The sequence below is a fragment of the Lissotriton helveticus genome, chromosome 1_1, assembly GCF_964261635.1.
Source record: "Lissotriton helveticus chromosome 1_1, aLisHel1.1, whole genome shotgun sequence".
NCBI lineage: Eukaryota > Metazoa > Chordata > Amphibia > Caudata > Salamandridae > Lissotriton > Lissotriton helveticus.
The window spans coordinates 1,075,542,311-1,075,566,384 of NC_136057.1; the positions used below are offsets into that span (position 1 = coordinate 1,075,542,311).

Genomic DNA, 24,074 nt, shown 5'->3' on the forward strand with positions numbered 1-24,074 from the left:
ATACTCTGTGTATACAGCTTGTGCCTTGTCGATGTTGCGACGCACCACAGCCGGGGACTACTTGCATTGGACAATGAGTTGTTTCTATGCTAGAATGTCCCTCGTGAAGGAGTCATGCCCTCGTAGTATTTTGAATGGGCTGTATCCGGTGTTTGCTGGGGTGATACGATAAGCCCATAGCATCCGTTGGAGTTCTTTTTCCCAGTCTTGCCCAGCACTTATCGCTGCCTGCACCAAACCCCATAATTACTCTATTGAACCTCTCTGCTAGTCCGTTTCCTGCCGGGTGGTACACTGGGGTGTGTCTGACTTCTATTCCGTTGCAGTCCATGAACGCGTTCCATTTTGCTGAAATGAACTGCGGTCCATTGTCACAGGTATCTACCTTTGGGATCCCTTCTCTCAAGAATGTGGAGGTGAGGAAAGATAACACCGCCTTTGAGTCCGCCACTTCTCACACTTCCACTTCAGGCCACTTGGAGTATCTATCTACCAGTACTATGGCATATTTGGGCATGCCGACGGTATCCATAATGGGACCCAAAATGTCTACCGGAAGCATTTCCCATGGACTGGAGGGGCAAGCAAATTTTCCTAGTGGCGGGCGTAGTAGGACTTGTGCTTTGTCAGCCCGGTTGCATTGTTCACACATTCTGGCGTATTTCTCTACTTGACTGTCCATAGCTGGCCACCAATAAGCCTGCTTTGCCCTTGCTTTGGTTTTCATGATCCCTTGGTGTCCTTCATGCAGAATGGTTAGGAGATAATTCACTAAGGGTTGTGGAGGAACTACCTGGTCTCCTCTTAGTAGGAACACTGGATTGTCTCCAATGGATAATTCCTCCCGGACTTCCCAAAACTTCAAGTTGCTATGTAAGTGCTTCTTGTCCGGCAACCCTTGTGTTACATAACTCTTCACAGCTTTCAGAGTATCATAACTGGTGTACGCTTCTTCCCACTCCTGCACACTTATCACTCCTTCGTGGTCTTGTGTGAACGCCACCATATAGCCTTTCCATTCGGAGGGCTCTTGTTCCACTGCCGGTTCCATCGCTGCTGCTCTGCTCAAGAAATTGGCAACTTTATTCTTGGTGCCGGGAAGGTACTCCACCTCATACACGTAATTAAGTAGCCTCAGGGTCATCTTCACTATGCGGGTAGTTGCGTGTGCATGACCGCACGATGTCAGGACTCTCACCAGTGGTTTGTGATCCATGCGGAGTAGGAATTGCGAGCCTCATAAGAACTGTCTGAACCTTTCCATGGCCCAGACTGTTGCCAACATCTTTTCAATTACGCTGAATTTTTCGTCGCTGGGTGCTAGTGCCCATGAGGCAAAGCTGATTGTGGTGACTTCTCCTACTTGCGATCTCTGCATTAGCACCGCTCCCAATCCCTTGTCGTTGGCATCTGTGGTTAGTATGGATAGGGCCTCTTGGTCAAACTCCGTGAGAAGGATGGCAGCGCAGATGTCTCGTTTTAAAAGATCAAATTCTCTTTGCTCTTCTTCAGCCCATTTGAAAGTGTTCTTCTCCTTCAGAAGTTGTCTTAAATGGTGCGTTTTGGACGCAAAGTGTGGGACGAATTTACTGTAAAATTCCGCCATCCCTAAGAAGGAGCGGACATCTTCCTTTCTCTTGGGTGTGGGCGCATCTTTGATGGCTGCCACGTTGGCTCGTTTCGGCTCTATTCCCCTTTCGCTGATCTCGTGGCCCAGGTATGTTACTGATCCCACACCGAACCTGCATTTCTCCCATTCAGCAGTGAGACCATTTTGTGCCTGTATGGTCAGGACAGCATGTAGTTTCGCATCATGGTCACCCTTTGATTGCCCCACACGAGGATGTAGTCCAGAAAGCATTGCACTCCTTCCACCTTCTGGAACAACCGGTGCATGAGTTTTTGGAATACTGCGGCTTCGGATACTAATCCGAACGGCATCCTTAGGAACATCCGAAAGGTGTGATGAACGATGTCAGGTGATTGCATGATGGGTGCAGGGCGATTTGATGGTACGCGGAGGTGAGGTCCACCGTGGAGAACCACTTGACTCCCTTTGTTTTCGCTAGCATCTCGTTTATCCGGGGTAGCGGGAACTTGTCCACCACGATGTTCTTATTAAATTCCCTCAGGTCCACGCAGAGGCGCACCTTCCCATTGGGTTTCTGTGCGACCACCAATGGTGCGAGCCACTCTGCACTTTTGATGGCTTCTATGACTCCGTTTCTTTCCAGGTGTTGTAGTTCTTCCGGTACCGCCTCCCTGCTTCTGAAGGGGATGTTGCGAACTTTGTGGCTTACTGGTTTTGCTCCGGCCTTAAGGCATATCTTGTGCTTGAATTTTGTCAGGCGACCTATCGTTCCCTTGAAGACTTCAGGATACTCCTTCTTCCACGCGTTTGCTTCATACGCTTGGGATGTCGGTCATCAACACTTGGGTAGTCCCACCTGGGTTGAGTTGGAATCCTGGAGCTCCTTGATCCATCCACCCCAGAACTGAGGGTCCCTTCTCTGCGACGTACAGTTTTCCTTCTGCTGTTCGCCCCTTGAATTCGAGCATCAGTGGGCGATAACCCACCATTGGTATGAGTTCGCCTGTGAACCTGACTGGGTGTATGTCTGTGGGATGCAGGTTCGCGCCCACTCTGGGTTCAAAGTCTCTTTCCCGTATGGTTTGTTGAATTATGGTGTGCGGGGAGCCTGAATCCGCCACCATGTTCACCTGTATTCCTCCGATCGACATCTGTAACGCCGGCTTCCTGGACCTTGTACAGTGTACTCCGAGAACTCCTGGGTACTTCAATTCCATTCTTCTGAGCTTGCGTCGGCATACCTTCTCATAGTGTCCCATTATTCCGCCGAAGGAGCACTTGGCTCTGAACGCCAGGCACCCCTTATCATTGCTTGCGCGTGTCTGGCTACCACATCTGTAGCAGGTATTTCTGCTTTCTCCTTGTGGTCTCTGGATTTTCGTGGACCTCTGAGGGTATTTCTTCTGATACCTTGTGCTAGACAGTGTTTGTTGCTGTGTTGCTTCTTGTTTGTTTTTGTCTGATATCTTGCACACTGGGGTTCTGTTGATGCTCTCCTTTTTCGCCGCTTCTGCACATCTCTTGGATATTTCTGCTTTCTTCACTAGTGCTACGACTTCCTTGAGGGGTGCTTCTCCGTTGACCCACAACTTCTCTTGGATCGCTGTGTTGGCGGTGTGCATTATGATCTGATGTCTGATGAGTTCATCGTGCAGTGTGCCAAACTTACATGTCACCGCCAACTTCTGTAGCGCTGCCACATACTCATCTATCGATTCTCCGCTGCCTTGTTTCCTTTGGAAGAAATTGCATCTGTCTATCGCCGTGCACACTACTGGGCGGTAGTGGGAGTCCAGATCCTCTAGCACGTGTTGGAACTCGTCTGCGTCATCTGGGAGTCTTGTCTTCTTCACTAGGTTGTCATACACTCTGATGCCATCTGGGCCTAGGTTGGGCAGAAGTATTTTCTTCCTCCTTGAATTGGGGAAGGCCCCTTCCCCTTCTTCCTCTAGCGCGGATAGGTAGTTCAGGAAATATCGTTTCCAGTCTTCCCCTTTTTTATTTATTTATTTAGTTATTAAAGTTTTGTATAGCGCTAGCTGGACCCGAGGGTATCAGAGCGCTTCACAACACGTACAAATAGGCATCAGAGAGGCAGTGAGGAAGGGGGACAGAGCAGGGAGCACATGGGTGAAGAGAAAGACTTTACAATAGTAACAGGAGCGCAAAAACAGGGTAGAGTCAAAAGCAAGTCATCAGGCTCTTAGACCTCAGAGAAAAAGGGCTTTAAAAGTCAGACGTGGAGATCTTACTACTATCCAGAGCGCTCAAGGAAGAGGGCTTTGAGTAACATCTTGAATTTCGGGAAGGAGGCGGTCGTTCTGATATGTGGGGGGATGGCGTTCCATATCTTTGGAGCATTGCCCGCAAAGGATTTGCTGGATGTTTTGTGTTTCTGGGATTTCAGAGGAATGAGTAGGAGCGTGTTGGAGCTTCTGAGGTTCCTAGATTGACCGGCCTTTTTGAGCTTGTTGGCCAGATATTCAGGTTTGCCTGTATGCAGGGCTTTGTGAGTGAGGCAAGCTGTGCGGAAACTGGCTCGTTGGGCAATAGGGAGCCACTTCAGATCCTTAAGAGCCGGAGAGATGTGTTCGTATTTCCTGGTTCCCGAGACCATTCTTGCTGCGGCGTTGAGGGTAGAGGTCAGAGGACCCAGGTGAGATTTGGCTGATCCAGTCAGCGTAGCGATGCCATAGTCAATTCTGGAGAGTACCAGAGCCTGAGTGGCCTGTTTCAGGTCTTTCGAGGGGAGGAAGGGTTTCAGTTTGTAGAGGAGTTTCAGGTTCAGGAAAGCACTTTTGGCAGTTTTTGAGATGTGTTCTTTCATGTCCAGTTTAGGGTCAAGGGTGATCCCTAAGGAATTTACGGAGTTTGTCGGAACAAGTGGAACATTCAGGGCGTTTAAGGCTTTGAGCCATTCTAGAATTTGGGGGTTTTCATCTTTGTTCGAGATGAGGAGCACTTCGGTTTTTCCTTCATTGAGTTTGAGGTTGTTGGATGAGAGCCAATGTTGAACTTCAATGAGTGTGCAGTTCAGTCTGTGGATGTCTGCGATTGAAGTGGTTTCCAGGTAGAGTTGTGTGTCGTCCGCGTAGAGGTGGAAGGGGATGTTGGACTTCCTTAGAATTGACGTGATGGGCTCCATGTAGATGTTGAAAAGTTGAGGTGAGAGTACTGACCCTTGAGGCACAAATCTAGTGATGGGGAGAGGGTCCGATTTGCAGCTTTTAATTTTGATTCTTTGAGTGCGGTTGTTGAGAAAGGAGGAGAACCATTTTAGGACCGTTTTTTCCATACCTGCTCTTTCCTGGAGGACATTGAGTAACAGGGCATGATCCACTGTGTCAAATGCAGCCGACAGGTCTAAGAGGATGAGAAGGCTACATTGGTTGGAGTCGAGCAACATGTGAAGATCGTCCAGGACATTTAGGATTGCGGTTTCTGTACTGCAGCCTTTTCTAAACCCTGATTGGTGTGGGTCGAGAAGATTCAAGCTTTCTAGGTGCTGGGAAAGCTGAGACAGCACACATTTTTCCAGAATTTTCGATAAGAGTGGAAGGTTCGAAACTGGTCTGAAGTTGTTCATGTCCTTGAGATCCAGGCCGGGTTTTTTTAGGAGTGGAGTGACATGACCTATTTTAAGGCAGTCAGGGATGGAGCCCTCGCTCAAAGAGCTGTTGATGATCTTGGCCCAAGTTGGGGCTAGAGTGAGCTTCAGGTCTTTTGTTATTCTCGGGGGAAGCTGATCAAGGGAGTGGGATGAGGGATTGGTGGTGGCTATGAGATTGCTTATCACTTCAACCTGGATAAGCTGGAAGGAGGACCAGCGAATGGCTGAGGTTGCTGGCCTGCTGTAGGTAGTTGCGGAGGGAATGGCTGAGGGCATAGCGCAGAGTGAGCGATCGATTTTGGCAATTTTTTCGTTGAAAAAGATGGCAAAGTCATCACATTGAGATTTGGATGCTACCCTGTTGTCTATCACAGGAATGGATGTTTGGTTCCTGATGATGTTGAAGAGTTCTTTTGGGCGGTTTTTAGCATTGTCTCGAGCGGAGCAGAAGGTCGACTTTTTATTCTTGATATGGTTGTAGTAGATTTTACGAGTTGCCTTGAGTTGGTCCCTGTTGAGGGAGGTGGGGTTGGTCCTCCAGGATCTTTCCATGGATCGTAGGTGTCTTCTTTCTTCATTGATGTTTGTGGAGAACCAGGATCTGGAGGGGATGCTTCTTGGTTTTTTTAGTTTCATTGCTGGTTCACTCCTTTTGGGTAAGAAAGGGACTAGATTAGTGAGGGAGGACGACTGCACGCACATTTTCCCCGCATTGCGTTGGACCAGAACTTGCTGTGTAGCAACCCCTGGCGGGCTCCCTAGGGCTTGCCTCTCTCCTGGTCCGATTGTTTGTGTGGGTGAAGGGTTCCCCTCCCCGTCTCGGGATGCACCTTGGACCACCAGCGCTGAGCTTCCTTAGGAGCGTATCGACTGGGGGGGGGGGGGAAGGCTCAGCACTGATGCGGGGCACGTGTGGGCTCCAGAATGTGCTCCTCCCCACAGGGTGTGCTTCACTCCTCTGCCGTATGCGGTCGCGGCGTCCTCTCAGCCTCGTCGCCAATTTTATAGTAATTGCGCTGTACTTAATAATCACCACAGACACGATTTGGTGATAACTCTGATTTATTGTCCCGAGCTCCGGGAATGCAAGCGCTCAACAACTTTCACTCGGGGCATCCAAAATTGCCGCCGCATATTCCCGGCATGCCCTGGGTGCACGCTCTTAAAAGACTCGTCACCACATACGGTTTCATAATGCTTCAAAGGGCTACTGACAAAGCAGTTCCTTTTTGTGTCTTTTTTTTTTTTTTCACATAAAGACAAATAGAAAACGTTTGATGATAAAAGTCATACATGGTAAGCTATCGAGAATAGTTTCCCACCATCACCAAATGAGCAAATCTAGGAATTAGGTCATGATCTATAGCCGGTGATATGGCAAAACAGACAAGAGTTCACAAAAAAAAACGAAAGTTAGCAGGAAAGAGGGACATGCCATACTTAGTGCTAAAGATGCACAATATGTTTTACTTTGCTATGCGTTAAGTAATGCACCGAGACATATGAACAACAACAGAAGCTCCTATGTCCGGGCTTTAACTTTAAATCCTATTGAGTTGTTTTGTTTCATTCGTTTCAACGCAGACTTCACCTCCTTCCCGAATCAAAACCCAAAAAATTACTTTGCCTAGGCTTATCAATAAATAGAGAATGTAATGTTTCCTCCTACAGTAAACACTGTAAATTAATATATTGAATTGCAAATCGAAATCTCTCAATAAAAAGCTGTATTGTGATTAGTTCCTAGTGAAGCAACATTTATTAACCGGGAACAATACAACTGGAACAACAAGCTCAATTACATCACCCCATAGCTCCATAAACATTAATTATATAGATGACAAATGATCTAGAGAGTTGGAAAAATTACCTCAAGGAATCTACTAGTTTATTGAGTCGTGCTGCTAATCAAGCATTTTAAACATGTTCCAGTTCCCATGCAGAAAATTGAGCTTATAAAGTAGTTCTAGAAGCAGAGGAGGTTTGGAACCTTCCTTGCCTATTAGAATAGAATAGAATAGAGACAGCCCTCATTGCCGCCACAGACGACATCAGGCGCCAACTAGACAACGGTGAAACATCAGCCCTTATCCTCCTGTACTTGTCAGCCGCCTTCGGCACGGTCTGCCATCACACTCTAAAGACACGCCTCCTAGAAGCCGGAATCCAAGAGTAGGCCCTTGACTGGACCACGTCCTTCCTCTCCGGCAGAACCCAGAGCGTCCGCCTCCCGCCCTTCTGATCAAAGGACACCGACATCATCTGCGGTGTTCCCCAGGGCTCATCCCTCAGCCCGACGCTGTTCAACGTCTACATGGCCCCCCTCGCACAAGTGGCCCGCCAACACGACCTCAACATCATCCCCTACATCGACGACACCCAGCTCATCCTCTCCCTCACCAAGGACCCGCACACCGCCAAAACCAACCTCCACAAGGGAATGAAGGCCGTCGCTGAATGGATGAGGAACAGCCGTCTGAAGCTGAACTCGGACAAGACGGAGGTACTCATCCTCAGACCCAGCCCCTCAGCCTGGGACGACTCCTGGTGGCCGACCACACTGGGAACAGCACCGACACCCACCGACCATGCAAGTACTCGGATTGATTGATTGATTTCTGTTTCGATTTTTATTAACTGTGAAAAACATTTTACTTGCCATGTAGGGGACAATCACACAGAGTGACAATGATAGGATTCTTTTACAATATGCACATTCAGGAAATATGAGAAATTCTTCTGCATTGTTGTGGAACCCAAAAATGTTGCCTTATTCAGATCTATATTTCTGTCCTCTACTATGATCACAGTCCTCAGGCTTGTATACCCTGTCCGAGGATTTTTGTAATTCCATAAAAATTTAAAATATTACCCTGTAAAAACAGCACTTTGGCAGCAAAAGTGATATCTATCCAGTTCAGGTCTAATAATATATACATGTCTGTACATATATGTACGTAAATTGTTTGTCAAGCAACAGTGTGGAGAGGTCACAGTTGAACTCCTTTAAGACCCAAACAATGTTACCCCTAAAAGGTAAATCTGTATGCATGAGGTACTTGGCTGCACACCTTGTTAGTTTGCCAAAGAAAAGAGACTTGCACAGGCAAACACACCAAAACAATACAACACAGAAATAAGGGATTTACCATTTACAAATTAAGTCAAGTACAAAGGTACATTTAAAAAATATATGTTTTTAAAAATGAGGGAAATTTGATGCAGGATCAAAGGTTGCAGCAAAAAATAACCAGGAAAATCAAAAAACCTATGTTAGTCTAAACCATCTGTTAATCAAGAATATAAACAGTATATGCAGTTGACATGCAATGGGGTCATAACATATGCGGATCAACCCGGTCAAAAGTAGCTCAGATAACAGTGCAACGTCTCAAGTTAGAACAGGGCTCTTCTGAACTTCAATTAAAGTCAACAGCAACATTGCTCAGTTCTATTTCCTGAGATTAGTCTGCAACAATACCTGCTTTCTTAGTCCAAAAGACTTTTATTACTTTAATGCGCTAGAAGTATGTTTCACAGGTGCAGGCAGAATAAATGTTCGTTTGCAGCAAGTCTATCTGCGACTGTTTTAAGCTGACCACAGCATACTTTCCCCTCAAGCCATCTTCACTCTTCAGTGATAGGAGAGATATTTCAGCAGGACATGCAGGAATCACTATCAGGACACCTGTGTTCTTTGGGATCAGTAAGAGACACACTACATGTCATTTGGAGCAACTTCCTAGTCTCAGAGAATGCTACCTATACCAGGCAGCCATAAAATCATTAAGGCAGCATGTAAAACTTTTGATTTCTCTTTCATCTAGCTCTCTACTTGTAGTAACACAAGAATTACAATTTACAGGGAGAACCGGTGAACAGGTGAACGATTGGTGATAACATCAAAACAACCTAACCCATAATTCCCAGACTTGCCCCAGCCATTTCGTGCAACACAATGACTGGCCCATGTTCTAAGGTTAGTTTGGAGAGTTTTCAGGCAAAAAACGTTTCCATAGTGCTTTCACCATTAATAATGGCATGGTATACGATTCACTGTTCTGTACCTACCTCTTTTCTCTACCAAATGTCACTATGTGCAACTGCTGGTACTCCTACCAAAGAATAAAGACAATCTCCATTCCCAGTCACCATTTGAAACATGACTCATACGGCTTTAAGATATAAAAACCTATGGGGTGGTTCCAAACTCTAAAAAAATATTTTCTAAAATACCCAATCATAGACAAATATGATCGGGAAGACTTAGGGCTCATTCCCCCTAGTTTCCCAGGTCAATTCTATGTGCTCACCTCAAAGTACAGTTGCTAATGATCCCAGCAATAGGAGGCAGACTTTAATGTCACCATATCAGCAAACAATGTGAATGACTGATAGTTAAACATGACAGCTGAGCTTCAGATGGGCTATGTTTAATCATTTGCAGAACAATAATCAGATTAGACAATTGATCTTTTCACAGTGGATTACCTTTGCTCTACATACCTGGTTTTCCTAACATTTCATAAACCCTTTCTTGTGAAAGGTTAGTGAAGAAAATTTTCTACGCCATCGCAAGCTGCAGAAAACAAATTGTCTAAAACAAACGTAGTACATTTTTATGCAAAAGAAAACAATCAATCCTGAAATGCATTCAAGCAACAGCTCAAAGCATTTGTGCGCTTCGTTCTGATGAGCTCCACTTGGCAGAAGTGCCAAGAATCAAAAGGGCCAGAACCGGCGGCCGTCATTTCTCATATAATGCTGCCAAGCTCTGGAACTCCCTCCCGCTCTCCATCCGTAGGGAACCTAACCACCTCGTGTTTCGAAAATAGCGAAAGACCTGGCTCTTCCCATAAGGGGCTCCCCCTCCAGTTTCCGCTGCAGCACTGGGATGCCTCCGGGTAGCCATGCAAAAGCCTATTTCATTTTATTTCATTTCACATATACAACTGACTTACACAAATGTTAGGTACCGCAACCTTACATTAAATATGTCTGTCATTTTTTTAAGTAGAGCACATGTAACTGACAACCGGTGAGCTGGCCACAACCACACCAAAGGTCAACACCACAATGGTGAAAAAATGTGGTAAATATGTATTTTCTTGCAATATGGGTGCTGTTTTAACATTGAACTCACAAGTGAAAATCCACATTTTCTGTATGGTCACCATAGATTCTTTTTACTTTATTCAGGACCATGTTTTGAAACTCTGTATTGAACTAAACAGGAAGAAAGTGTTTATACTCCTCCTTCAAACATGGTTAAATTGGCTTACCCATGATTGCCATTTAACTTGCTTTTAGGTTCAAAGTATATGCTATATTAAATACACCCAGGGCCTGGAACTTAAATTCCACCTGTACTGCAGCACCTTTGCTGCCATCCACATGGTTGAGCTGTGAAACATAGATTCAGGCCTACCATGTGTGGCCTGACTTCATTAACCTAAAGAAAGGCTGCCAAACCTGTCAAAATAACCTTTTTTGACAGGTTTGAAACTGTTTTAAATGTGACTAAGAGGCTCCTAAGTACACCTTGCTACCCACAGGCTAGCTTTCCTGATATTTAAAATGTAACATGTGTAAAATTAGAGTTGGCATATTCCTCCAGTGACAGGCTCTCAAAAGAAATTTTCACTGGCAGGACTGGACTGGATTCTAGAAATTTTCATATTACAGATTATAAACTTTAATCTGTATCTTTTGGCAGGAAATGATTAAGTAGTCATTTAAAGGCTATTTTCCAAATGTATTCAAAGTTCAATTCAACGGTGAAGTTGGATTTTTAATACTATTTGAGAAAACAACTGTTAGTAAGTTACATTTTCTCTGATTTAAACTCATGGAGGCTAATTTGCATTAGTCTGTCGGCAACTGCCTAACAAGTGCTTGATTTGAATGTGTCAACCCTGCCACGATAGCAGAACAATGGCTTAGGCCTGGTGACTGCGCAGAGAAGGTTTGGGGTATTAGATCCCTTTTATCCCAAGAACGACAGTTTGGATGGACTGAAGAAATGCATAATCCTGAAAGGCTAGTAGGCCAGGCCCGTCTATTTGTAGTTTACTGTAAGACAACAACTGAAGAGAGTAAAGCCTTTGTTACCAAGGCCCACACTAGCTAAGCAGGCGCCAAACAAAGTGTGAGGTAAGCTACCTCCAGATCTGGTCTGGAATGAATAAAGAGGAGGAGACTGCTCATTTCACAAGTCAGACAGACAACTGGGTGGGCACAAGAGCTCTGCACAAGGGCAAAAGGTTTTCCCCCATATTGAATTTTAGGAGTGAGGGGTCCCATGATACTGTTAGCAGCAAGGCAAACAGGAACTGCTAAAAAAGTGGGAAGTGATGCCCCCAGGACCTTGTCCCCCAATCATTAGGGTGTGTTCACAAGTTGCTCCAACCCACCTGCTAGTGCCAGCCGTAAATGGGACCCCCAGTAAATCCTCCTCTGAACACATTTTGAACCTGTGGAAGATCGGAAGAGGACTGGACCTGCTGTCTGTAACCTGAGAGGAGCCTTGTAGGAACGGACATGCTTCCTCTTGTACCTAGGACAAAGGAGTAGACTGAAAGGGTCAGCTGCTGATCTCATTTATGGCTACAGGGACACAAGCTGCAAGAGGTCTGTTTTCTCAAGTGACCAATATCAAACGGAACAGGACTGAATCCTGGCCTTGAAGTGCTGTCCCCAAGGTCCTGGGAGATTAAACGTGACCCAAAGCAGCTGCTTCAAGAACCTTGAAAAGCTGGGACCGACTTGAAAAGTTGCTGAGATTTGAAGACTTTCGAAGCCATCAGGGGGACTTCATGGCAAAGGTGTTCGATTTTTATGCACCATCCCGAGATACAGCTTCAGGATTGCCCTGCTAGAGGATTTTGAGCTCCATTAAAAAGACTAAGTCAGAAGGTAAAATCTTTGACCAGGATCCACCCACTTGGTGTATCCGACCCACACTCCATCCCGGTAGGCCTGAAATCACACCTACATCCTGTCAACTGCTTCCATAGACGATCATTGGTGCTTAGAGCTTTTTAGAGCAATTTTTATATAAAAATTCATATCTACGGTTGCCCTTCTTGGATTTTGTGTTGTTTTGTTTATTACATTCTACTCTATTTTTCTAATTCAGTTTATAATTTTTATTGTTTAGTGTTTTGGCTTTATTAATCTCTTGTACTGCATAAATTATCCGAAGTTAAGCCTGTTTGCTCTGTGCCATGGCTACCAAGGGTTTGTGCTCAAGTTAATTTAGTGAATTCAGGGCTCACCCTGACAAGACACTTTCATTTGTCCTTTAGATGGGCAGCAGCCAAGCCCTAATAATCCACTTTCTTACAAACCTTACTGCTTCTGTACATCGGTGTGCTATTTTGTTTAACGATTTTCATTACGAATGGCTACTTCATTCTGATAAAGCTAGTAACAGAAGTTTCCAGCCCCAGAGGAATAATCAGATGCCTGGGATCACTACAAATCTCTTGACTCTCACTGAGAGATTTCAGTTATTGAAAACAGCTGAAATCTCTGCATGAATGTACGGACAAAATTAAGTGATTACTGGGGGAACAGGATCTGGAATTACAAATTACCCCTGTAATTCCTCATTTCCTATTGGACTGTCAAGGTCCAACCTTAAATGGACAGGATTGTCCCTTTCCTTGAAAATGCAAATTTCCCAAGTATCAGTAACTCCTGGGGTGGGGAAAATCTCCCCCCCCCCCCCCCCCATACACAAAGACAACTGAGAAATGAAGGCCTCCTACGGGCCAATACTACTAAAACAATATTTCAATTAAATGACTAAATAAATGATTCCCTGATGGAAGCATGAGTCTTAAAAAAAAGAGATGCAATTTACAGTAAAACAAATGTGGTATTTGTTTAGAGGCATTATATTTCCTAGTTTTTACTCTACATTAGTTTATAAAATATGAAAGCAGGCAAGAAAGATATTAAACAAATCTGAATAAAATGTTTTTCTAGAGGAATATCTATTATTTAGAAAATCCTGGTTGCACAAACATGCCATCATACAGAATCCATGTTAACAAATGCAAGTGAATATTTCAAAAACATAGATGAAATATTTTGACAGAGGCTCACAAAAGAATCTCAACAAATCTTATCAAACATTTTTATTTGCTAACAGAAAGTTAATATCTTCTTCCAAACTAAGATACAAATGTAACTTGTTTCCACAAGTTACATTGGTTTCCTGGGTTCATGTTTGTTTATGAGAATAGGTAGTAAAAGCTCAAACAGAATGAGAGATCATTGTATCCGCTTTTTAATGGTAGTATGAATGTAGTTAAAATGTGAATGCACTTTCAATTGCCTTTTTGAGTGCAGTAGATAGAAGTAGTAGCATGGCTTGAGTATAGATATAACCAATGTACTATCGTAAGTAAGTTCAAGTTTTAAACAGTCTTTCTACCACTTCTTTGTACCAAGGGAAATGTCTGAGGGATTAATATGATTTATGAGAATGGAATAGGAAACAATCCACTGATACTCTAATACCAGGTTTTAAATATTTGCCCATAAGCACATGTAATAATGTGGACTCTGTCCAACTAAAGTATACCATAACTGCATATTAAATTCTAGGAAGTGATCAACAGAATGATAGTGCACTACAATACACCAGTGGTATTGCAATACGGTTATCTGTCCTGTAAATATCCATTTAAACAAATTATTTTAAAAATATGGCACAAAGCATTTTAAACATCCCAAATCTCAGGGAACTGATTTTCTAAAGCAGTATTACTCAAAAGGGAAGTTCTCTTCCAGGCATTTATTTTCCATGGAAGGAGGCGGATGAGAGAGTGGATTGAGAAAAGTCTAAGAAAAAGAGTTTGGCTCTGCTCCTATCCAGTCAACAATAATTAGTACTCGGAAAAAGTCCTCAGTTTGCTTTAAAAATACTGAGCAAGAGAGCACATGTGCATATGGACATAGGTATCCGTATGTTTGTGTACCTATTTTTATGAACATATGTGTTGATAAATATGTATGATATGTTCTACAGTATTTTTCCTAATAGTGAGGTGAGTTGAACTCATCACATAACTTTCACACTATGTGATCTATTCACCTTTTGTGAATCTCAATCTATATCATTGTTTTAAAGTGTTCTTTTCTGAGAAATCATTTCATGGCATTTTAACACCAACCCATTTGAGTAACATTGTGCTGCTCCAATTTGTTTTTACGTTTTTAGTACGGTTCTCTTGCTACAAATATTCAACACTCTAGGATGAAAGTTGGATTTTTGCATTATTTTATTTACCACTCTCAGCTCACTTTTTAATGTCACAATCATTGTCTGCCACACTGAATAGTCACACTGATGCTTGTACACACTGTGTACATTTAAAATTCAATATAACGCTTTGCTTTTACCCCAAAGGTATTAACAACTCAAAAACAGATTTAACACAGAAACAACCTTCTAAGCATAACCGTATTCCCAGAGTGAAAAATAATTTAATAGCATAACATTTGAGATACGCCAGTTAGATATAGAAAACAATCAGGTTAGGGAATTGTTACAGCAGTGGAAAGCATAAGATAAGTAAGCAGAGGACTTGCCCTAGGCTGTACAACATTGGAAAATATTTTTAGAAAATTAGACCCGCAGGAAGGGCCTTGGCGATCTTTAAAATGTAATATATGGATTTTTTCGGGCCTGTTATGTTATTGGGAGATTTGCATAGACAAAACATGCAAGAAAATGTAATAAGCTGCTGTATAACTAGCGCACATAAATTTGATAACCACACTTCTTTTTTACCTAGGAGACTGTCAGAATTAGATAGTTAAAATGCTTAATTTCAGAGAGCAACTTGAAAATTCTAATCAGGAAGATTCACTGCCAATGTTATTGTGGTTGTCTCTCAGTTAGGCATAGCAAGAACTTATTTCTATGTGAATTAAACACTGAGGGCTAGATGTCGGTAATAGCAAATTACCGAATGGTAAATACCGAATTTTACCGAATCGGTATTTACTAATCGGTAATTGCTATGTAGGAAAAAAAATCAGTAAAAATACCGATTCGGTAAGATTCGGTAATTACCGATTCGGTAATTACCGATTCAGTATTTGCCATGGATTCCTATGGGCCTTGAAGCCCATAGGATTCAATAGCAAATACCGATTCGGTAATTACTGTATCGGTAAAATTACCGATTTTACAAGGGGGACAGGGTGTCACTTTGACACCCTGTTGCACCCCTGTTTCTGGCTTGTGTGCCATGTGACACACAGACATGCCCTTAGGGCATGTCTGTGTGCCACATGGCACAGGTGTACATGCACAGATGTGCATGTACACTGGAATTCGTTATTTACCATGTAATACTATTACATGGTAAATAACGCATCGGTAAGGGCCTGTGGCACTGTTTTCAGTGCCACCTACATCTGTATTTACCGATTCGGTAAATTTACCGATTCGGTATTTTACAGAATCTGTAAATTTACCGAATCGGTAAATATACAGATTCTGTAAATTAAGCCTACCTACATGTCAAATCACAAATACTGGTCGGTAATGGCCGAAATTGGCCGTTACCGACCGGTAATTGGCGACCTACATCGGGCCCTGAGATCCTACCCGTTGTGTTTAAAGTAGATGTAATGCATTTGGCCGTCTTATATTGCAATAACCAATATACCACTTATGTTCACTCATATTATCACCTTTGTTTTCTTCATGGTTTTGGTTCTTTTCACTTGAGGGTTCTTGCAAAGCAGCTCTCCACCATTCACTTGACTGTTTATTATTTGAACCATGACATTTCTGATTCTTCCCATCCCGCACTATAATTCTGAGGGAAAGAAAATGTTGCACTTTAACAACAAAGTTCCAATGAAGACTTGTTTAGTTGATGGCTATCACCAAGTAGTACCCGGTGTATGCCATCCACAGGCTCGATCTAATGACAGTCCAACTTGGAACTTCTTCCTCGACCAGTCCAGTATCTAAATCCCCTCTAGAATTCTCCTTCATGGATCACCAAAGCAGCAAACTGACCAGGTTACAGTTTGAGCTGAATAAACCGTATGGCTTGAACGAGGTCAAGGTTCTCTACTCTCAAAAAGTGGTTTGCCAATTAAAATATTTTCCATTTCTCGGTCTCCCTGCATCATGTCCCATAATTTCAAATTTTTTTCCCTCTTTGCTCATTACTGATCCTATTTATATTATATTTTCGTTAGAATAGATCTGCTTATTGCTGTTATTTTTTAATGTAATAATTCTGCAGACTAAACAGTGCATTTAATGGTTTTACTTGCATTTGTTTCTAGAGGGAAACTATGTACCAAGCATAAAACATAAAAGAGAACAAGGGTTATTCGTAAGTCCGGTTTCTCTTTTGATTATGATTAACAGTAACACAATCGGGGGAGTGTTCCATTTAAGGGTAGGCGAGGGCATACATTTAAGTGCACTGGGACAGTTGGTTGAATTTGGAGAGTATCATACACCATAAAGTTTCCCAAAATTGCTAGACGCTCATATTCACAAATGTCATAGCCAGATGTTGAGCCCAATATGGCTAAAACGGGCTGCAGTTATTGGTATAACACGGTCATCTGAGTGGCTGCAGGAATAATCGATGACCGTTTTTTTGTAGTGTATTCTACTTTCCCAGCTCTCAGACCTCTTACTTTGTGACTTCGTAGAGTTGGGACAGAAAATAGGTGTAAGACTGCCTTTTGGAAAGCTAATTTCTCCTGGCCGAATGCAGCAGAGGAAATTATCCTGCAGTAGCATAGCTTTATGGGTTATTGTGAAAACGCGGTCTGTTGCAAACAGTATTGCATGCAATAGGACAGCCAGGGCATTGGATCAGCCCCAGGTCCATGCCTGGATGCCGCTCTTGTCGGTCTTAGTTCCCTTGACTTGGATGGGTGGCTATTCTTCATCCAAGAATAGAGAACAAAGGAACTGAATGATGAGTGGACAGCTGAGATAGACAAGACAGCAATCCATACATGACCAAGAGACTTACCCAAGCTAACTCCAAGTATGTGTATGCATTGAGAATAACAAGTCTTGCCAGCAGACTGATAAAGATGTCTGCATCCGGGACCCACAGCTACCTAATCTATTGCACTGTCTACATATGTGACTCTCCTAGTTACTTTCTAATAATATACAGCAAATGAAACATGAAAAATATCTACTTGTGTTATACCAGAAGGGCCTTTGTAACACAATAACAGGACATTTTTGAATAACCAAAATAAAAATACCCAGGATAATTTGCTGAGTAGTGGTTAAAAAACAAAATGTGTTTCGCGATTACCAGGGACAAATGCAGAATATAAAACAGAGATAAGAAATGCGTATTTGTGCTCTGCAAGTCAGACAATGAGCAGGCAAATTACAAACAAGATGCTATGAGACCATCACTATTCTTAATGCTATTTTGAGCACACAACATACACTTGGAGCTGCATTTATTTCGTTCCACTGGCAGCACGTAAAAAATATTACGTCCACGTATTCTGCCTTTAAAATGTACATATACGACACAATGTAAGTGTAAAAATAGTATTGCAATGTAATATTCCACAAACAGAAACTTCTGAATTGAGAGTGAAAAATAGAACCTTATGCAAGAAATTCGGGTATTGGTAGATGGGTTGGAAGCCCCATTAGGGCAACAACCACAATCCTTGTTATGGTGAGTTAGAAAAAGTCATTAAGTTAACCTGTGCTTAACCCCCTAGTAGCTTGGCACAAATGCATTCAGGCCCAACTTAGAAGCAATCTATAAAGTATTTATACAGTACATGAACAGTAATGAAGTGAAAACACAAGAAAAATCCCAAACCAATATAGCAAAATTGTGTATTCTAATAAATAAAATGATTCCAGAACGACACAAAATCAGTCAACAGAACTGGTGATGTTTAATTTTAAGGTAGTTAGTGGGTCTAAAAGTACAAAGCACCACTCACGGTCATCTGGTCGTGCAAGACTGGGGGAAAGTCACAAGCTCAGACCAATCACGATGGAGTGTGGTTTGAATACAGGGGCCAGATTAGTCCTGTTGAAAAGTTACCTTCTCAAGTTTGGTGTGAAGAGATCTGTTTGCACTGGAGGAGGCATGCATGAGAAAGTTGAGAGTCACAGATGGTCGTCGCTGTAGCATGAAGAGCAGGTCGGGCATTGTGGAAGGTTGTAACTGGAGCGCAAAGAGCTGGTTAGGTGTTATGTTATGTTATGATAGATTGGGTTATTGGTTATTGGGTTATTATGTTAGATGTTGGGGAGTGTCGCTGCTGTAGCTTTGCACCGGACGTCGCCGTGGGCTGTCACTGCTGTAGCGTTAAGTGCAGGACTTGCTCTGCCAGCTTTGCTCTAGCAGTTGTCGTGGGCAGCAGAATTTCAGTGCGACCGGGCCCATTCACAATAGCAAAAAGCCCAAACTTCAGAAATTCACCTTTTCTTACAGAAGGAGCTTCCACTGATGCCAGCCAAGAGTCCAGGATGAGGGGGGCACCTAAGGGGACCAGGACTCACTCCAGAAGCCAGCAGCAGGGTTCAAGCAGGTCCAGTTGCAGCAGGTCTATAGGGCAGTTGCAGGGAGGCCTCAGAAGCTTGTTGTCTCCCTGTAGCCCACATAAGACACTTGGTGTCACTGTGGGTGGCCTGAGATGAAGTTAAGCAGGTGCAATCTTCCTTCTCACTCATCAAGGCAGTCCCTCAAGCAGCAAGGCAGTCCTATGGCAGCCGAGCAGTCCTCCTTCGGAATCTTCTACAAGTCCAAGAGTGTTCTGAAGAGTGGCTCTTTAGGTCCAATATTTATACCTGGTGCCAGCCTTTATGCGGGGGTCTACCTGCCCGACTCCATGTCCTACCCCCACAACTTGTTCTGGAAAGCTCTTCCACTTCACCTGTTATGGCTTCAAACTGTCTGGAAATGACAAAAGGCAGGACAGGCAGGGTGGCAGGTTCCTTTGTAACCAGCCACACTTACGCTTCAAAGGTTCTTGCCTCCTGCCCACACAGTCATCCTCCCAGGATGGCCCATCCTGTCCACACCTAAGCCCTACTTGTGTTATTGTCTGGAAGCAATACAAAAACACAAACATCAGATCCATTCACAGCCATATGACCCAGGACACAGGCAGAAGGCATAAATGGGTCAGACAAAAAAATACCAACTTTCCAAAAGTGCCATTTTCAGAATTGCAACTTAAAATTCGGATGCACCATCAAAGAGGATTTTAAATTACAATTCATTGTGTAAATAGCATAACTCTATCTGCTCCCAATCTAAAGTTAGCTCATATTAATAGCAATAAGGTAGCTCAGTTGTAGGCAATGCGAGAGATAGGACTTCCAACCATGAAAAGCAACTTTAGGAGTTTTTCACTGACAAGACATGTAAAACTTAAACACATGTACTACCATTTAAATGCAATGTACTCTGCCCTATGAACCTTTAGGGCATACCTGAGGGGTGACTTGAAGGTTTAGGCATGGCAAAAGGTTTAATTCGCCAAGTCAAAATGCAATTTAAAACTGCACAACAGGTTGCAGTAGCAGGTCTGAGCCATATCTTTAAAGTGCTACTTTAAATGGTGGCACGAGTGCTGCAGGCACACTAGTAGCATTTATTTTACAGGCCCTGTGAACATGTAGTACCATTTACTAGGGCCTAACAAGTATACTAAAGGTGCCAATTTGGTATAGGTCAATTGTACCATGTTTGGAGGGATGAGCACAAGCACGTTAGCACTGCTTAGTAGTTGTAAGGTGCACAAAGGCCCTTAGCCAACAAAAACAAATTCAGCAACCAGGTGGTGTGAATGCAAAACGTTTGAGTGAACACCACACCAAGAAAGTTAAGTTGAACACGTTACTACTCTAGATTTCGAAAGAACAGCATGAGAAGAAAGTAGCAAAGTATATATGTTTAAATAATGTAAAAGTGACGGCAGCCTATAACACCAAATTAAACAGAAGGAGATGATGGACGGAGCACTGAAACTTTTCAGACACTCACCCTCAGTCATAGATCTGGATTTAATCCATCATCGTTCTTTAGCTCACTTCGCCACGTCAGTTCAGACACAAATACACGCAAATCAGTCTTGACCCTGTGCCTCTGGGAACAGCCCAGCCCGAACTGCCAAGCCAGGTCTTCCCTGAACCAGAAACAAGCATCCTGGGACCAGTTTCGGGGTAACACCCCTCATCAGCCAGGCTAGCTTGAATCCAGTGGCAAAGTGAGCAAGGGATCCATGTTTGAGCATAGCCTAAAAACCTAGGGCGAACAAAGCAAACGCAAGGAGATGATAAACGGAGCGCTGAAACTTTTGAGACACTTACTCCCAGTCACAGATCTGGGTTCAATCCATCACCGTTCTTTAGCTCACTTCCCACCTCAGTTCAAACCCAGCTATATGCAAATCAGTCTTGAACCTGTGCCCCATGGAAACAGTCCAGCCCGAACTGAGTTTTCATGTCTGTATAAAATATTGTATTTATCTACCAAGTGCAATGCACAGGTTTAACTATGGATGACTGACTTCTTTTGAGGTTAGTTACAGTGAAGGTTAGATAGATAACTATAGATGTGCATGTCTGGGTTCGAAAATATAGGCACAGTCGAACTGTAAACCAAAAGCAGACATAGCAAAAATGTTCAAATCAGCCCCCATTCCTCTGCCCCTTCTAACTTTCTTTCTACTACATCCATTGCTTCTCTCCTTCTCTTCTCTAGCTATAGTAAAAATGTCATTTGCAAAATACATGTGTTGCAAACTGTAATGGGCACTGGACTTGAGGGAGGGTGGTGGTAGTGCAGGTAAGTTGTTTAATATTGTTATGCATGTCTTATTAAAAATGCTAATAAAAATGTGTTTACAACAAGACTCCAGCAACCAGGGAAATGCCTGATGAAATAGTCAGTCCCACACTTAGGGGCCGATTAGGATGGCGGACGGACTTGCGTCCGTCCGTCACCCCAGAGATGGAGGGACCGTCCGCAGGGGCAGCGGCGGTGCCTCCGTGCTAATTACGATGTGACCGCCACCCTGGCGGTCACATCCTGTTTGTTTTAACATTGCGGCGGGTGCTGCTTGAAGCAGCACCCGCCGCAATGTTAAAACTGCATGTGTTACATTTACATGCACAAAGCGGCAGGCACCGCGCGGTGCCTGCTGCTTTGTGCATGTAAATGTTGGGGGGTACCATAGGTACCCCCCATGTGCACCGCCCACCCCCCGACACCCTGGGGGCCCGCAACGGGCCCCCAAAAGCCAAAGTCCACATGCTTTTCCACGGCGGAAAAGCCGCCGCGGAAAAGCATGTGTTCGTGTAAATCCTAATTTGGCTGACGGTGTCTTGCAGACACCGTCACCAAATTGCCCTCCTCACACCGCGGATCAGCGGCGGACGGACCTGCCGTCCGCCGCTGGTCCAACCGCACTCCCACCGCCATCCTGATCTGGCGGTGGGTCTTCTATTGCACTGCGGCGGATAATCCGCATACTCCGGCCGGCGGTGGCTTCCGCCGGCCCGGAGTATGCGGATTATCCGCAATCATAATGAGGCCCTATATATGTGCTTTGTTGGGCAAACCCCAATCCCAAATCAAGACTGAAAACATAATGCTGTCGGGAAAACATTGTTATACGATCATGCAGAGTGCACTCAGTAAGCATTATTTGCTCCAGTGGGGTTTTGGCATTGGTGAAGTTCTCCAAACAAAACCATTTTACGGAAATGGGAAGATGCGGTGCAATTTACAGTAGAATCTTAATATACAAGTCTAAATAAATTATAGGTTTTCAACGAAGTTCTGAATGGGCACAATGGAATAATATTATATTTTAGGGTAGCTAGAGTACCCAGGAGTAATATTGCTAGATAGCATCAAATTAAGTATGTGCATGTTAGAAAAAGCCCCTCTTTGTGTCGTCATCTCTATTACTTTCTAACTGGTATTGCTGGGTTTTTTAACTCTGCACACAGGGGTACTGCTTTCCAGTCTCCAGCATATGAGTTCTGACCGCACACAGTAAAATTGGATAATCCCAAAGTTGGCATGTTAAACTTTCCAGTAAGGCCACAGTATATGATTTCTAGTAACATACAGCAGGCATAGAAAGTAGAATGTCAGCAGTGGACTGCAGCACATGGTGACATACCCGAGGCTGACAAGAAAAAACATTGCTTCAGGCCTACATGTGTAGTGTGAGTGCTGCAGCTTTTAACCCGGAGTGTAAGCCTGTCAAAATAACCAATTTTGACAGTCAGAACTCTACTTTTAAACATTAAACAGACAACCGCTAAGCAGACTTTATAGCCCACAAAGTGTCTTGTAGTTAACAGTGGAATATCTAAGAAGTTCATTTTGGCGTGATCTTCCAGTGACTATCCAATAAAAGATATTTTCACTGTACCTGTCTGTAATTAATCATACGGAGAAAACTAAAGTGCGATTAAAATACTAGTTTGCTAAAGTTGGTTTGGCATCAGCTACAGAATAGGGTCTACCATTGTTTTAATATATATATTAAAAATCCAATTCTATGATGAAGTTTTTAAAAGGCTTTTGAAAGTTCAGATGTTGCATGATTGAAGCTCAAGTAGGATAATAAGTATTAACCTGTCGGCACCTGCCCCATGTCAGTGCTTTCTCCTTAAAAGAAGAGTGAAAACTGTCCTTCTTAGCAGAAACAGTGGCTTGGACCTTTTCGTTTTAGCAGGAAGGCCTGGGAATGAAGTATGTGACTCATCCTCTTTCAGTACGAGACATTTAGGAACTTCATTAACTTGAAAGGGATCCGAGTGAAGCCTGCCCACTCAGTAAAGTGCTAAGGGAGACCTGGGGAAGACATGCCCCCTGAACCCACTATTCGCCAGCTTGACACCAGCCCAGAGGGAATGGATACTGGCCTTGCAACCAGTTTGGTGTGGGTGAGGGGACAGCTCATTTCCCTAGACTCTTCCCCCCCCCCCCCCGGGCTGACATACCAGCCACCTACTAGGACAGAAGGGATCTGCCATCTTTGAATTAACCCAGAATAGTGCACTCTGGAAATGTTTGCAGGAAAGCAAACAAGATTTGTTGCAAAACTGGGAAGGTTTGCCCTTGACAACTTTTTTCTTCTCACTGGTTGAGGAGTGCCAAGGAGTCGCACCCACCCACTGACTAGCGAATCCCACATGTGTGGATCATCACTCCCCAGCTTGCAAGAGGAAAATTGGCCCTGTGGTAGAACAAAAGAGGACTGGACCTGCTCCCACTTGTACCCAGCACTAAGACTTCAAAGGTCAGTTGGCTGACCTCCTTTGTGACTGCAGGGACAACAAGCAGGAGTCCAGGCCGATAAGGGATGTCCCTGAGGTGTAGGCATCTTTACAAATGATCAAAAGTACCTGCTCCAGAAAGACTGAAAAGTTGAGATTTACAGCATTTCAGGACCTCCAAGACCCCTGGAGGTTCAGCAACATGTCACAGCAAACGTGTCTAATTGGAAGACACATTTGTTGGATATAGCATGAGGCTTTTAAGCTTAAAAAAACAGAGACTAAGTCTGAAGGTAGAGATCTTGACTGGTCAAAGTCACAAACAATATTTACTAGATGAGAGTACTTCAGCTGCCACAAAATTGGAATTGTTCTGCCAAAACCAACAATATCAGTGGGACCTCATCCAGAGCGATGCAACTTAGAGAGGACTGCACCGGATACTGTCTTCTGCCTTGGCCCACAGAAATATCCTGACTTCCATTTCAGAGACTAAGCAGAAGGTAACATCTTTGACCAGGATGACCCTCTTGGTTATTTTATCTCTGCTCCATCACTGATCATTTTTGTATAATTGT

General features: G+C 43.6%; 1 protein-coding gene across 5 annotated transcripts in view; it reads right to left on the reverse strand.

Moving 5' to 3' along the window:
* The window catches only part of LOC144821103 (uncharacterized), a 551,585-nt gene that overhangs the window by 390,335 nt on the left and 137,176 nt on the right, over positions 1-24,074 (reverse strand). The gene's annotated exons all lie outside the window — the stretch shown is intronic.